This window comes from Vombatus ursinus, unplaced genomic scaffold, assembly GCF_900497805.2.
Source record: "Vombatus ursinus unplaced genomic scaffold, bare-nosed wombat genome assembly UNPS02014816.1, whole genome shotgun sequence".
NCBI classification, from domain to species: domain Eukaryota; kingdom Metazoa; phylum Chordata; class Mammalia; order Diprotodontia; family Vombatidae; genus Vombatus; species Vombatus ursinus.
This window is the reverse complement of record NW_020954594.1, coordinates 16880923-16897383: the sequence shown is the minus strand read 5'-3', so window position 1 is coordinate 16897383 and position 16461 is coordinate 16880923. Positions and strand designations below refer to the sequence as shown.

The 16461-nt window shown below is 34.5% G+C and overlaps 1 protein-coding gene across 1 annotated transcript in view; it reads right to left on the bottom strand.

Annotated features, from left to right (window-relative positions):
* LRP1B (LDL receptor related protein 1B) overlaps nucleotides 1-16461 on the bottom strand; it is a 2189733-nt gene that overhangs the window by 1937212 nt on the left and 236060 nt on the right. The window lies entirely within an intron of this gene.

Below are 16461 nucleotides of genomic sequence, written 5' to 3'. Positions count from 1 at the left end.
AAATTTTTAAGTCCCTAAAAGTATTTCTGAAAACAGCTGCACAAAACCCGTGAGGCTTGAGACAGTACACCCTCCATACTGGAAGCAGAGCCCTACCTTAACAAAGAGTTTAAAAGAAAAGTAATTGGAAGGGAAAATGAGAAAATAGAGGAAAAATACTCAGACTATATAATCTTACATTGGTGACAAAGAAGATCAAAGCATACAACCAGAAGAAGAAAACAAAGTCAAAGCTCCTCCCTCCAAAGCCTCCAAGAAAAATGTGAATTGGTCTCAGATCATGGAATAGGTCAAAAAAGATTTTGAAAATCAAGTGAGAGAAGTAGAGGAAACATTGGGAAGAGACATGAGAGTGATGCAAGAAAATCATGAAAAATAAGTCAACAGCTAACTAAAAGAGACCCTAAAAAACAATGAAAAAATAACACCTTAAAAAATAGACCAACCCAAATAGAAAAAGAGGTCCAGAAAGCCAATGAGGAGAAGAATGCCTTAAAAAGAAGAATTGGCCAAATGGAAAGAGAGGTCCAAAAGCTCACTGAAGAAAATAATTCCTTAAAAATTGGAATGGAGCAAATGGAAGCTAATCACTCCATGAGAAATCAAGAAACAATAAAATAAAACCAAAGGAATAAAAAAAAAGTAGAAGACAATGTGAAACATCTAATTTGTAAAAACAACTGACCTGGAAAATAGATTGAGGAGAGATAATTTAAAAATTATTGGACTACCTGAAAGTCATGGTCAGAAAAAGAGCCTAGACATTATCTTTCAAAAAATTATCAAGGAAAACTGCCCTGACATTCTAGAATGAGAAAGTAAAATAGAAATTGAAAGAATCCATCAATCACCTCCTGAAAAAGATCCCAAAAGGAAAACTGCCAAGAATATTGTAACCAAATTCCAGTGTTCCCAGGTCAAGGAGAAGATATTGAAAGCAACCAGAAATTAACAATTTGAGTATTGTGGAAACACAATCAGGATAACACAAGATTTACCACCTTCTACATTAAGGGATAAGAGGGCTTGGGAGGTCAAAGGAGCTAGGATTAAAACCAAGAATCATCCAGCTAAACTGAGTATAATCCTTCAGGGAAAAAATGACCATTCAATAAAATAGAGGATTTTCAAACATTCTTGCTGAAAAGACCAGAGCTGAATAGAAAATCTGAATTTCAATATAAGACTCAAGAGAAGTATGAAAAGGTAAACAGGAAAGAGAAATCATAAAGGACTTATTGAAGTTGAACTGTTTACATACCTCCATGGAAAGATGATATTTGTAACTCATGAGATCTTTCTCAGTTTTAGGGTAGTTGGAGGCAATATGTGTGTGTGTGTGTGTGTGTGTGTGTGTGTGTGTGTGTTTGTAGACAGAGGGCACAGGGTGAGTTGAATAACAAGGGATGACATCTAAAATAAAATTAAGGGTTGAGAGAGGGATTTACTGGGATAAGGAGAAAGGGAGAGGTAGAATGGGGTAAATTACTTCATATAAAAGAGGCAAAAAAAAGCTTTTACACTGGAGGGGAAGAAGGGGGAGGTAAGAAGAAATGAGTGAACCTTACTCTCATTAAATTTGGCGTAAGGAGGAAATAACATACACACTCAATTGGGTATGGAAATCTATCTTACCCTACAGGAAAGTAGGGGAGAAGGTCATAAGAGATGGGGGGGATGATAGAAGGGACGGAAAATTGAAGAAGGGGGTGATCAGAAGCAAACACTTTTGAGGAGGGGTAGGGTCAAAAAAGAGAATAGAATAAATGGGGGGTAGGATAGTATGGAGGGAAATATAGTTAGTTTTTCACAACATGACTATTTTGGAGGTATTTTGCATCACTATAAATGTATAAGCTATATCGAATTGCTTGCCTTCTCAATGAGGGTGGGTAGGGATGGAGTAAGGGAGAGAATTTTGAACTAGAAGTTTTAAAAATGAATGTTAAAAATTGTTTTTACATGCAACAGGGAAATATATACAGGCAATGTAGTATAGAAATCTGTCCTGCCCTACAGGAAGATAGAAGGGGAAGGTGGTAGGAGAAGCGGGTGATAGAAGGGAGGGCAGATTGGGGGAAGGGGTAATCAGGATGCATGCTGTCTTGGGGTGGGGGAGGGGAAAGATGGGGAGAAATTTGGAACTCAGAATCTTGTGGAAGTGAATGTTGAAAACTAAAAATAAATAAATTAATTTTTAAAAAAGGTAAAAAAGAAGAAAAACAATGATCCAAGAAAGTTTCAAAGGATCCATGATGAAAAATTCTATCCACCTCCAGAGAGAGAACTTGTGAAGTCTGAATGCAGATTGAAGCATTCTTTAAAAATATTTTTATTTTTTTCTATTGCTTGTATTTTTCTTTTGCAACATGGATAATATGGAAATATGTTTTGTATTACTTTGAACATATAATTAAAAACCAAATTGCCTGCCTTCTCAAGAGGAGGGGAAGGACATGAGGGAGGGAGAGAATTTAAAACTCAAAAACTCAAATATATATATACATATATCTATAAACATTTACATATAGTTGGAAAATATTTAAAAATGATTTTTAAAAAGAAAAATACACAAACCCAATTAAGAAGTTTTCAGATTGGAAAACTCAAATTTTCAATTATTATATAGTTAAAGCTTAAAACCAATAGATACTATTATGGAAATTGTATAGGTTTCCCCCAGTGTTGGGTGCTTATAAGTCAAGTAGGAGGTCTAGACTCTGTCTTCCAGCAGTTAAATTATAAAGCAGCATGACATATATAGAATCTATCAGTAAAGACCAGCATGTGACAGGAACATGCATCCAACACTTTGGGAATGTAAGAAATTAAAAATTTTAAATTTTCAGCATTTAGATACTCACTAGACATCCCAAGTTTCTTCTACCCATAGCATAGTATATTAGAAAGAACTTGCATTTAGAGTTAAAGGGATGGGCAGAAGGAATAAGTATTTGTATAGTGCCTACTGGGTAGTTAGTTGGCACAGTGGATAGGGTACTGGGCCTGGGGTCAGGAAGACTCATCTTCCTGTGTTCAAATCTGATCTCAGATGCATGTGATACCAAGCAAATCACTTAATCCTGTTTGCCTCAGTTTCCTCATTTATAAAATGAGCTGGAGAAATAAATGGCAAACATCTCCAGTATCTTTCCAAGACCACCCCAAATGGGATCACAGAAAGTTGAACATGACTGAAATGACTGAACAGATAGTGCTTACTATGTACCAGGCACAGTAATGAGTGATTTATATTATCTCATTTGATCTTCATAACTACCTTATGAGGTATATGTTATTACCCCATTTTATAATTGAGGAAACTGAGGTAAACAGAAGTTAGGCTCAGAGTTACACAGCAAGCAAATGTCAAAGACTGGTTTTGAACCCTGGTCTTCCTGACTCCAAGCCAAGTGCTCTACCTACTCCACTCCCTAACTGCCTGAAACTTTGTTTGAATTCCAAATCTGTTCTGTTAACTTCACTTTTCTGGATCTCAATTTCTTCATATGTAGAATGAGAGACTGAATCAGATTACCTTTAAGTTCCATTTTAGCACTAAAATCTTATGAGTTTCACTCACTTTTATTGTTAGTATGTCTGAGAGGTTTACAGAGTCTGATTAAAAAAAAAAAAAGATCTGATTCAAGTGTACTACGAGGACAATCACCATATCTATAGACACCAGAAATACAAAATCAAAAAATGAAACATGATGAAATTTCTACAATATATTTTAGAAAAAGAATGAGCTGATTGTATACATGTTTAAATGACTGCTATATAAAGCATATTTCCTTACTCTGTCTTATATGAGTACACAGTAGGCAGAGTTTCTGCAATCACTGCTACTACTTGACACTGGGGAAAACAAACAAACAAACAAACAAAGGGTAGGCTGTGCCATTAACCATCAGGAAAATGACCAACTGTCCTTTACTGTAAATTATCCATGACTTTAAGATGATTCTTAAAAAAGGGATAGATTCCTAGGTTAGTTGACTGTACAGCCAAATGTGACCTTAGAAATGATCTACCTTTATTTAGGTAGATAAGGGAACTGAAGCCCAACTAGCCAAAATGCCTTGTTAAGAACTAAATGGGTAATTGATCAGGGGAGTTGAAATCAGGTTATTTGACTCAAAATCTATGTTCTCACCACTAAACAAACCAACTACTTCTGTATCTGTAATTATTTCCAAGTAGAAAAGTGACAAGCAAATGCCTCTAGCAAATCAGAACATTTCTGAAGAAGGAGGCAAGAGTAACAATTTCCAGGTCCTTTCTAGATCTAGGACCCTAAGATTCAGACATACTAAACAGACATACTAATCTTTCCTTTTTAAAGACATTGTTTTCCTATATTCTGATAAATTGCTTATGGTCTTCACACTTTCCTGGAAACAGAGTAATGCATAGGTCTACAAATCCATGCATAGGAATTTTCCCAGGATAAGAGAAAATTCATGGCTTTTGTAGTCTTGGTTTATAAACTGCCATTAGTTCCTCTTGCCCTAATTTCTGAGCAGCAGCATTAGTTGTAGTGGCAAGCACAGCAGATGTAACCAGTCTAGCAAAATGAGACTGTGTTGTTTGCAGAAAGATAAGAATGAGCAAAGTGTATTTTGGCATCTTTCCTATGTATTTGCCATGCCTCTAAACGGTTTGTGATTACCTATTCACAGAAGTGGAATACCACATAAGAAAAGCATTATACCCTGTTACAGAAGCAATTTTTTAAACATTAAGAAAAATCAAAAGCTTTGGTGAGAAACCCTATTGGGGAGAGGTCCAAGAAGGAGGGGAAAGGGAAGGTGAACAAGAGGCAAGAGCGATGAGAGAGGATGGCTAAGTATTAACAATGGACTTTGAAATGGGATAGGTCTTTTTCTTCATTCTTACAAATACAAGAGGTAGTTATATTAATTGGCTACTATGCATTTTGCAGTCCTTTAAAATAGAGGATAATTTATCTTGATTCTGTAATTACTGCTTATACAAACAGCATATGACAAGTCTGACAAATAGGCTTTTTCAAAGTGGAACAGATATTGCAAAGGTAAATGTGTGACTCGTAAATCAAGGTCACTCCACTTTATAAATTCTTTGCTTTCTTAATAGCAGACATCATCTAAGTTTATTAAATAGATTATTCATTTCTATGAATTTTATTTTCTGTGACCATTTAAAATTTATAGTTTAAGATTCAAGGATGTCACAGACCTTGGCTAATGCATCAGAAAGAAATATACCCCTTTAAAAATGCATTTAAAAGATAATTTTTTTCTTATGGTGTATTTAAAAAAAATCAATCCTAGGAAAGTATGCAAATGGAAATTTAGAGGCTAAGACTTTCATCTGGGGCCATGTTTCTGAAATTATTAGTCCAGCTTTCTGGACTAATAATTTTCTAGTTAGAATAGGACTGAGGGTAACATTTTCTCAGAATGATATGATTATATTACAGGATATTGTTTAGTATGCTTTTCTATGCATAAACATTTTAAATATCAAAATATTATTTCTTCAAAGAAACATCATTATTTATCTAATGATGAGTTAAGTCACAAGTATGAGAGCAAAGGTTCAAAATATCAAGGAAGACAATTTTCAAATAGTGACTGGTGAGATGAAATGTTTTAGGTTGATTCTGAGTAAGAAGAATCTCCTTGTCTAACACATAAAACTCATCAAGTTAAAACTGAGGTTTACTTAAGCTGTCTTGCTGTATAAATGGAATTAAAGCAGGTCTCAGTTAAGCGTGCCAAGATTACAACTGTTTTATCTAAGTCATAAGTAAGTCAAGAGTCAGTGCTACATAATGAATAGGAAACTAGTCTTGGAGTCAGAAAGATCTGAGTTTTTATGGTTAAATTATTTAAACATTCATTATACCAGAACAAATCTCTGACACTGTAAGTAGTTTATTTATAATCACCTAACAGAATATTTTCACTCCATCAACTTCACTAGTATAAGGTCATGGAGGTATGACTACATAGCAGTTTATCTGAAAAAGAAGTTGGAAGGTCTATTGGAGTATAAGCTCATATGGATCAATGTGGCGGAGTGGAAGGAGTATTGGATTTAGTATCAGCTACTTAAGTTTGAATCTTGATTGTGTCACATATAACCTTCATGACTTTGGACAAGTAACTTAACCTTTCTAGGCCTCAGGTTCCTGATTTACAAAAATGAGGGGTTTACTTCAGGGATCCTTTCCAGTCCTACACTTCCATTGTCTTCCTATCTGAATTCTCCACTCCCATCAAACCCATGTAGCCTAGGAATTGTACTTTCCTGCTTCTGAATTTAATAATAATATTCCCTGAGCCTAAGATGTCCTTACCTTCTTCACCAAATTCTTGTCCCTCTTTCATTTTCTAACTCAAACCTAGACTTTCCTCATGGTCTATAGCCCAATGATTTCTCTGAACTCTTATTTGTATAACCCTTTGGGCACTTAACATCATTACTGCATCAAGGTATTAATTATTCTCCTATTTTTATGTTTTCTCTGCTCAACTGATAGGCAAGCTCCTTAAGGATGAAATCATATTATAAACATCATCACCATCACTGTGCTGAGAAGAGTTGCAAAAATATTATGTACTCCTTGCATATTGGTTCTTCAATTCTGAATCTTAGGTCATAATAAACTTGGTTGGAAAATAATTATAGCATATTATTAGATTCTAAGTGCATAATCACATAATTCATCTGAATCTTAAACCAATATGTGGTTGAATGAATTTGATCCATGGAATAAGGCATAGAAAATACCCCGATTCCCAGTAATGAGGATTTTTTCATTTCAGTATAGCAGTTTCCACATAATCTTCCTTTTAGCTGCCAAACTCTCAAAACTCTTGTCATTTAAAATTTTTACAACAAGCTATTCTATGTGCCAAAAAAAGAGAAAAAGCAAACAGTTCTTTCATGGAGTGTTTTCATTACTGATTTCCTGACATCTTTTCAATGTGCCCCATTTTTCTTTAGGGAAGAAAAAAGCTATCCATGATTTGGTCATTCTTTGATAACAGCATAATTACTTATGACAATCCACATCATTATCATTCTACTGAAAATTGATAAGGGCCTGTAGATGTGACTGAGAATACAGTCATGAGTTTTACACCCATTCAAGTCAGTGTGTGGGTGCAACCATTGTTTTCAGAGTGCCAAATGTTTCTTTTTCTCAAAAGCACCCAAACCTCCAATCAAAAATGCCCACTTTCCCTTTGACTAGTGTATGGCTAGTAGGTTGATGGAGCCGTAACTTTGCCTTTAAACTCCATTTTAGTAAACTACTTTATTTCTCTCATATTTCCTGTTCAGAAGGAGATGACCTTATTTAACCATACAAGTGCTTAGGAATCGTGGTGTCTATTCTGCATATGTGTCCAAATTAGAGAGAAAGACGTTCATTGTGCAAACTATGTCCTATTCCATGGCATTTCAATGTATAACCTTATCTTGTGATTTAATTCAGTATAATCACCATTATAAATGAGATGTATTGATCCATATATATGCTATGCCTCTGGTAGTATGTGAGTTCCTTGGAGGCCAGCACTTTTTAAATTGTTTTTATTTAATCCCCAGCTAGCTTAGGGATTTTTCTTTTTTATTAGAAGAGGATATCTGGTGTATACGTGTGTATGTAGAAGGTGGACCTATGTATGAAGAAATATCTTAGCACAGGAACTACATTGGCCAATGATGATTAGCAGCACATCTGTAACTTGTGGCTCAAATAATTTATCTGGACCACTGAGATGATAAGCCACTGTGGCCAATGTCACACAATTAGTGTAGCTGTTGGACTTGAACTCAGATCATCGTGATTCCAAATTCAGTACTCTAACCACCACTGCATACTACCTTTCAACAATACCATATGTCACATCATGTCCCAGAAACATAAGCACATACATATCTCCACAAAATCTGATCTAACACAGCCTAGAACAGAACTGAGAGTGCTTCTGCTTGCCACAGTATTATAAAAGAGGTCCACTATAGTAAAAAAAACTGTAGATGAATCTGATAAATTAATAGCAAGAGATAGAATATCTACAACAGGAACCATTGGTTATTACAATCATACAATAGCTTGGATCCCATTTTCTATGTGGTTATTTTTATCCTTAATATCTAGCACAGTATCTAGGAGAGAATGAGTGATTATTAAATGCTTGATTGATTATTTTACTGTGAAAGTTGATACCACATTGACTGCATATGCTTTAAGTTGCCTGCAGGACCTGCCTTTTTTCTTTCCATCTCCCAACATTCCCTTTTCTCTTCCTCCCAATTTCACTTCTCTTGTCAGTCAGTTAGTAATTGAACTGTTAAACAGGCTCAGCAGTCACTGATTTTACTGAGTCATATTTTGAGAACATAGTAAGAGACCTGAAATATTAGGTTTAGAAAGTTTTTGAGCCCCAATGACATACTTTTAATTCAACAGGATATAATTCCCCCACATTTCTAAGTAATCTAGTCACTCAGGCACCTTTGTAGGCCAATGACTACTGATTAAGAAGTTCAGGAAAATCAGTGATATTATTAAATAGATGAGTTTGTAAATAAATGATGGCCCATTATATTAAAATACTATGTTGGGCAGATCTACAAGCAGTGAGCCAAGTCTGACTTGGAGCCATTCTTGTTCCCCATGGCCATCTTCTTTGGTTGTGAGCTTGTGTCTGTATCTGGATTTGGCACTGAGACAGTATCTCAGACTTGGCACATAGGAAACATGAAATTGGCAATTTTAATAAAATCTTTCAGTTTCATATGTCTGGGCTTCTGTTTTAAAGGAGAATCAAGTGAAGTACAAGAGGATAAAAAAAAGGGGAAGTGCTATGACAATCTGGCACATCATGGGGGGGTGACACCAGAGCCTCCTGGTAGACAGCCAATCATTGTAATTCAGGATTTATGTGGCTCAAATGGGACTTTTATAACCTTGTTTGTTAAAGCTTTGAGGACTCACATTTTCCTACCTGACCAAGAATTACTTTGAATAAGGTCTCCCAATGAACCGTTTATAGAGTCAAATTTAAACCCTTCACTTGTAATTGTAATCCCTGAGACATATAACCTAGTACCAGACTAACTTTCCAGTCTTATTTAATATTACCCAGTTTAAGCATTTTACATTTTGTATTCACTAGACCACTTAATATCTTTCCATAAAAAATACACTCCAATCCCTTCCTCCAGATTTGCTCATGCTGTTGACTATACCAAAAATATCCTCCTTCTTGTCTTGTTGAATTACTAGGTATCCTTTAAAACTCAATACAGATGCTACTTCCTCCATGAAACCTTCACAGATATTCCCAATTAGTCATGCCCTTTTCCCCTCAGACTGTCACATATTACTTTATTTTGTAACTCTCTAATACATTTATTATACAGTAGTGTCCATCATAGAGTGTGTGTGATCTCTCTCTCCCAGCACTAGATTTTAAGCTCAATCAGGTAGGGACTATGCATTTTCTAACTTTGCAGTTCCTCCAACACCTATCACAGTGCCCACCACATAAGAGATACAGAATAAATGTGTCTTGAATAAAAGAAATAACTTACCCTAGGGTTTCTAAATATGTTAATAAGTCAATGTTAGTTTTAATCCAGATACTTGGTATAAGTGTAGTGATCCAGAAAGCCCTCGTGTTGCCCATTTTCTTTGATACATGTTAGGAGGGTGGATGTGAGAAAAAGAGGCATGGATAGTGGGCCTCAACTCAATGTCCTTTATCTGTACCTTCAAAACCTGTATCTTCAAAAATTAAAAAAAAAAGACAAGAAGTTGGTGTACCCTTCAGGTAATTTATAAAACACATGTGAAAAAATATAAATTCATAATAACAAATACCTTCCTCCACAATTTTTAAAAGGTCTCACTGAGTCATTTACACACACACACACGCACACATACACACATACACACAATTTGATTAAGACCAAATATAAAGGGCATTTCCATCTACATGGTAGAAAAGCAAAAAAAGAAAAAGATTAAACATGAAACTCTGAAACTCTAATGTGCCTAAAATATATTTCTTTTAAAGTAAACAATTTCATCCTGTAGCTTTCAAAACTCTTCTGCTTGTCCAAGCTTTTTTTCTGACCTTCTGTCTGTTCATTTATAAAATAAAATGCCTTGGTAACACATTTCTTTCTTTTCACTTCTTTTTCTTTTCTTTTTTCCTTTCTTTTTCCTTTTTTTTTGGCTACCTTATCTCTACCTTCTGTTATTGCCATTTGGGGGAAGGAAAACAATAAAGATTTTGTTAAAATATGTATAGTTATACTGCAATTTATATTATGTCTGAAAATATATTTTTTATTATTCATGTTGAGTCTATCATCCCCCTCTCAAAGTATTGTGCCCTACATTTCTCAAGGAACCAAAAAGAGTCAAAATACTTATTTTGCAGGTTATAAGTAGCTATGGTGTATACCTATTCTAACAGAAAATCTTTTCTGAAGTTAGGGAAAGGCATATATAAATATATTCAATGTACAGCAATTTTGAATTTTATTCAACATATATTTTAAAAGGTAGGTTAGTTGTCAAGATTTCATATTCAAATAATAATATATGAAAATAAGTTTTCTGTCCACTTTCTTCTACTCATACCAACATCAGATAATCTTAAGATATTAATAGTTGAGAAAGGTAATGATGTTTCTTGTTTTGTTTTCCTTTAAAATTCCAATGCTTTTCATTCTATGTTGAGGGCTGTACAGTAAACTTTCCATGTGCTAGACATATATCTCTTATTTCATACATGCAATGTTATTTTTTGCTCATTGGGGCAACTTTATAATTCCATTCAATTGTTTATATTTTTAAATTATAAAAATACATACATAAAAATGTACTCCACTTTTGCTAGAAATTAATAATCAATAATAATAAAAAACTTTTTATTTATTATGTTCTAAGCAAGGTACTAAGCTCAGGGGATACAATAAAAAAGCAAAAGACATTCCCTGCCCTCAACTAGCTCACAATCTAATGAGAGAGATGAAATATAATCTAATAATACTTGTAATATTTATATAATATATATAATATAATAAAATACAAATACAAAAAGTACACTATAGACAGGAAATAATTAACATAGGGAAGATGCAAGAATTAAGAGGGGTTGGGAATTCTTCCTTAAGAGATGGGATTTTAGGAGGCATGTAACAGAAGCTGGGGAAGTTAGCAGGTAAAGGAAAGACAGCATTCCAGGAGTGGTGACAGCCAGAGAAAATACCCCTGATTTCATTAAACATTCTATTGCTAGGCTTTAAAGGTCACCTAGGGAGCATGAGTATGTACTAGTAAGATGTGAAAATTACATTTATGCTTGGCAATCTAGAAAATCACTTAATGACCTTTCTTCTCTCTATCCTAGCCTTAAGTGGTTAACATGACTTTAACCAAATGCTTGTTATTCTAATTAGGTTCAGCAATAGGATCAAGTTCACTGTCATGTCCTATCTTTATATTTAAAAAATCCTTGGTGAATATAGGACTGAGAACCTTGCCCATGTTATTAACAAAGGAACTTTAAATATTAATCAGGATAGTACTTACCACCATTTCCTTCTAAGAGATATTAATGATCCTAAGTACTTGGGCTGCATCATTATAATGTGGGTATTCCCCTTAGTTTAATTTTAACATTTTTAAAAACAAAACTTGACATTTTAAGTCAGCAAGGGAGACTCATTGCAGCACTGAATGAATCCATCTGTCCTAAATGCCTCAATTATGAGCAAAACTCTGCTAAGTAAGTTACTCCTTGGATAGTGATTAGGGACTTTGGTGGTACATTAATTTATAAGCCACTAGGGGACTACTTAGGGCAATGGTTGACTAATTTATCCAATAGAATACTCAGTAATGATTGTCCAAATATCAGTCATGTGAAAAAGTTAACAAACCTCTGAAAATGACTAACGAACACTCTGGGATTCATTTGGTCACCTGATTGGATCTGGTCTACCACCTGGATTATGCTTTAGAGGTGTTATCATTGTCATTAAAAGAACTAAATAGAGACTCCTAGGACTAGAGAGGTAAAAGTTAAAATTTTTGATAATCTAAAAAAACCCTTCATTTTATAGATATTGAAACTGAGGCCCTGAGACATGAAGTGATTTGCACCAATGCATATAGCTGGTTAGTCTCAAAGGTGGGGAGAAAAGCTAGATGGCAATCCGGGTGTCTTTTCTTTCTACTACAATACAGATTTCTAAAAGTCAGGGTGTTTCCTGTTCCTCCAACATTTGCATTTGCAGCTGTCTTTAAAACATCTCTCCCATTGCCATGCAAAGAAGAAAGTTGTAAACAGTGAGTTTTCCTTCTCTCTCCTTCACCAGGAAGTGTGAATGAAAAAAATGACAGGAAAGATAAATTAGATATGATATAAATTTTTTAAAATTCTCTTTTGAACTGAGAAATAGAGTGGTGGGTGAGTAGAATAGGTTAGGTACACAAGACACAGTAGTCAATGACTATAGTAATCTATTGTTTGATAAACCCAAAGACTCCAGCTTCTGGGATAAGAATTCAGTATTTCACAAAAACTGCTGGGAAAACTGGAAAATAGTATGGCAGAAACTAGGCAGAGACCGACATCTTATACCATATACCAAGATAAAGTCAAAATGGGTACACAATTTAGATATAAAGGATGAGCCTCTAAGTAAATTGGGAGAGCAAGGAATAGTTTGCCTGTCAGATTTATGGAGAATAAAAGAATTTGTGACAAAACAAGAGATAGAGAACATTATGAAATGCAAAATGGATAATTTTGATTGCATTAAATTGATTTTTTTTTACACAAAGCCAATGTAATGAGGATTAGAAGGGAAGCAGAAAGCTGGGAAAGAATTTTTACAACCAGTGTCTCTGGTAAAGATCTCATTTCTAAAATATATAGAGAACTTAGTCAAGAATACAAGTCATTCCCAAATTGATTGATACATGGTCAAAGGATATGAACAGGCAATTTTCAGATGAAGAGATTAAACCTGTCAGTAGTCATATAAGAATAATGCTCTAAATCACTATAGAGAGAAATGCAAATCAAAACAATTCTGAGGTACTATATCACACCTATCAGATTGGCTAATATAACAAAAAAAAAGAAAATGATAAATGTTGGAGAAGATGTGGGAAAATTGGAACACTAATGCATTGCTGGTGGAATTGTGAACTGATCCAACCATTCTGGAGAGCAATTTGGAACTATACCCAAAAGCTGTAAAACTGTACATATCCTTTGACCCAGCAATAGCACTTCTAGGTCTGTATCCCAAAGAGATCATACTAATGAGAAAAGGATCCACATGTACAAAAATATTTATAGCAGCTCTTTTTGTGGTGAGCAAGAATTGGAAATTGATGGGACACCCATCAGTTGGGGAATGGCTGAACCAGTTGTAGTGTATGAATGTAATGGAATACTACCATGCTATAAGAAATGATGAGCAGGCAGACTTCAGAAAAACCTGGAAAGACTTATATGAACTGAAGCTTAGTGAAGTGAGCAGAACCAGGAGAACATTGTACACAGTAAGACTCACATTTTGTGATGACTAATTTTCATACTTATCTCTTCTTAGCAATGAAAAGATCTATGACAACTCCAAAAGACTCACGATGGAAAATGCTATCCACATCCAGAAAGAACTTTGGAGTCTGAATGTAAATCAAAGCATATTATTTGCTCTCTCTCTCTCTCTCTCTCTCTCTCTCTCTCTCTCTCTCTCTCTCATTTCTTCTTTCTTAGTTTCCTCTCATTGGTTCTAATTCTTCTTTACATATGAATAATGTGAAAATAGGTTTAATATGAATGTAAATGCAGATCCTATATCAAATTGCATACTGTGTTGGGGTAGGGAGAGGGGAGGCACAGGGAGAAAATTTAGAACTTAAAATCTTTTGGAAGTGAATGTTGAAAACTAAAAATAAATAAAGAAAACTTAAATAAAGAAAAGAAAATTCTCTCTTGAATATCTAGAAAACACTGGACAGAAAGTGTCTCATAAATATTCCTCTCATTTAAACAGACCCTATGATTTCCGTTTGTGATATTGAGCGCACAGGAAGATCTCAAAGCATATTGGAAAGTATGTTTCAGAATCATAATCTCCACCTCTCAGAGAAAATGATTGCTAGGATAAAGTTGCAAAAATTGCTTAAATAACTCATAGCACCTTAAAGAAATAAGAATCTCATGTTACATAATCATTTTTTGTATCTTTTTTTTTCACAGAATTACAAATAACATTTTGGTGTGAGATTTATATTTGAAATTCAATATAAAGATCTTTAGAAATGTCACTTGATCCCCAAGGGTTGCTAAGTAGTGAAACCATGTGGGATCTTGTCATTTAAAAATAGAGAAAGACAAAAAAACTGCCTATTTGCTTCTCAAAATAAGGTGATAAAGCCTCATCCATAAATTCTCATGAAGCTATAATTCAGCAGAGAAAACACACTGACAATTTCTCTTTAAATTAGTCTTAATGATTAGTCTCAACTGCATGCTATTTCTGTATTGATGTATCTTTCTGAACATTACCTAGCCTAAATAAAATTATTCCTTTTTAACAAATTTGTAGCCTTGTATTAAGCACACTGAAACATATCAAGAAGAGAAAAGAAACCTGTAGCTTTAGTAAACATTTAATTAATGACACAATATTCTCTTCATGCCTTTTCAGTTACAAAATACTGTCACGCAAGCAAACCATATTAACATTAATAGGACAAGAATATGAGACTTTCAGCTCTGCACATGAGAGTCTACCCTCATAATCCATCTAAGCCCTCAATTTCCCATTTTCTACCAGGTCCACAAAATAGAACCAGACTCATGCATAAAAGATTTGTTAGCAAAGTCACATAATGCTTGTGTAAGCATATTTTATGAGGAAGGATAGAAATTTCCAACTATTCTGTAGGCAGTGGTTGTTACAGAGTATTAACCGTAAACTCAAAAGTGATGCTTGCTCAGATAAATCCTGATTATAATTGATCATTGATTCATCACCATTTTGGAAAGTCTGTAGGGTTCCTCCCATCAAGACTAGAAGGCTAGGGCCTTCTTGAACTACCTGAGATAAATTATTGAAGCAAAGCTCCATTTTAAAAGCAGCAACTACATTTAATGTCTTTGCAAAAAAAAGTCACCTGTAAGCTAGCCTCCTGTGCTATATTAGGAACTGTCTACATTTTAGGCAGTGATAATAAGACAATTACTATACAAGTGGCAGATTATTTTTCTACAATCTTCTAATTAACATAACCATCAATTGCTTATTAATAAAAGTCTTTCTTTTGTTTTGACTTGGAGAGTATTGCAAACAAAGTCGAGCTGCCATTTCTTATTCAGTTATTTATGTGACTGTTAATTTGTTGTTGGGTCTCCACTGTTCCACTTGCCAGTACATTTCAACAAAATGCCATAGCTATATAAATAAATTCAACAGAATAGTGGAGAGGGATGTGTTCAAGAAAAGATCAATGTATCATTTTATACCAATTTACCTTCCAGGACACTTTTCTTATATCACCGCTAATAACTGTATTTGGTGGCCCTCAGTTATTACTTGAGGATCTTATGCAATTCATTACCTGGCTGATGGACAAGGGACTAATAAATGTATTAAAACCAGAAATATGCATAGCTTAATTATGAGGGGAAAAAAAGAATTGCAGACGTGCAAGCTTAAGAGTCAGAAAAAAAATCACTTTTGGAAAAAAGTCACGTTCAAATAATCCTTAATAACTTGGGACGCCACACAAAACCTTTTAAAAATGTTCATTTGCAACTGCAGAAAAGGTGGCCTTGAAACCAGAATATTTCAATTATGTGATTGTATTTTCATCTACTGCTTTGCATGTTCTTCCTTTGGCTTGGGATTCAAACATTTTCGTGTGGACTATTCCACTGTGTGAGGGATTTCTGAACAGTTAAGAATAAGAAAATGGTTTCATGGATAACTCCTTCAATGATACACTAACTAATGAATCACAGAGTATTCAAACTCCAACTTCTTATGAACATTGGCTAATTAGAGGAAGTGAAATCTAGAGTTCTCAAATGTTGCTAACTACACAGTATAACTCACAATGCTTTCTCCTCAAATTAGTAGAGAGTTGATATGATTTAATAAATTGGTGTTATGCCAGACAAGTGGGAGAAAAAAAGGTATGGAGAGACGGTGAAGCTACTTGGACTGACTTCTATTTTTAATCCAACTAACTTTGTTAGCTTGTTCTGCCTCCGAGAATTCTGAGCTTCTTTCAAGTCTCAACTCAATGTGCCAATTTCTAGAATAAAGCTCACTTGATCCTCCAGCTATTAGTCTTTTCTCCTTCCTCAAATGTTCATGCATTTAACATAATTGAGTAAATGTTGTATTGTCCCA